The sequence below is a fragment of the Cricetulus griseus genome (genome assembly GCF_003668045.3).
Source record: "Cricetulus griseus strain 17A/GY chromosome 1 unlocalized genomic scaffold, alternate assembly CriGri-PICRH-1.0 chr1_1, whole genome shotgun sequence".
Classification (NCBI taxonomy): Eukaryota; Metazoa; Chordata; class Mammalia; order Rodentia; family Cricetidae; genus Cricetulus; species Cricetulus griseus.
Window position 1 is genome coordinate 269,971,759 of NW_023276807.1, and position 875 is coordinate 269,972,633.

Sequence of the window (875 nt, forward strand, 5' to 3'; positions counted from 1 at the left end):
TGTTGAGAAATTGCTCCAATCAATTGATTAGCATGCAATTATTTTGGAAGGAAAATATTGAGTTGTTTCTGTTTATTTGCCAGAGGCAATTATCTGATTGTGTTTAAGTAACTTCACTCACAAAGAGTGAAAAAGGGAGTCAGTCCCAGGCTGACTGCACCCACCCATCTACATGACAGTGGGGATATCTATTTGGCAATAGAGGGACTTATTCGAGTGAAGAAGGGCTATCATTTCTACTCTGATTTTGATGTGGTCAAGTTAGTTTTCCATCACATATTAAATGGATGTTCAGTAGCGTTGAGTACAGAATTCCAGTATAAGTTGAAATGTTGTGTCTATCACTTACTAATTATAAGATCACCCAGAGAGATGGGCAGACAGATGACCACACACACACACACACACAGAGAGAGAGAGAGAGAGAGAGAGAGAGAGAGAGAGAGAGAGAGAGAGTTCTGTGCTTCTGACTCTTGAGTTTGTTGTGGGGAGTAAGTGAATTAAATACAGATGAAGTATGTATGTAAGAATAGACTTGGGGCACAACAAAGACTCCATAAGCACCAATCTTTGGTTTGGCTGGAAGATACTGAGTTAGAAAGTACAACCTGCTTCTCTATCCAACAAAGCATGGCTGTTGCACTCGCTAAGGCCAGCCATCTAAAGGAGTCCAAAATCTTTTTAGTCTCATAAAAGCAGCATTTAGGTCTTCAAGATGGTAATATGGATAAAGTACCTCAGATATTAAAATCGAAAACTGCTAGGTTTTATTTATTAATTTATGTAGACTGACCATTAGGAATCTATCACATATTGACACTAATAATGCATTTTTATGTAAAATAATTATAATTGCAAAAGAAAGACAGATCCAG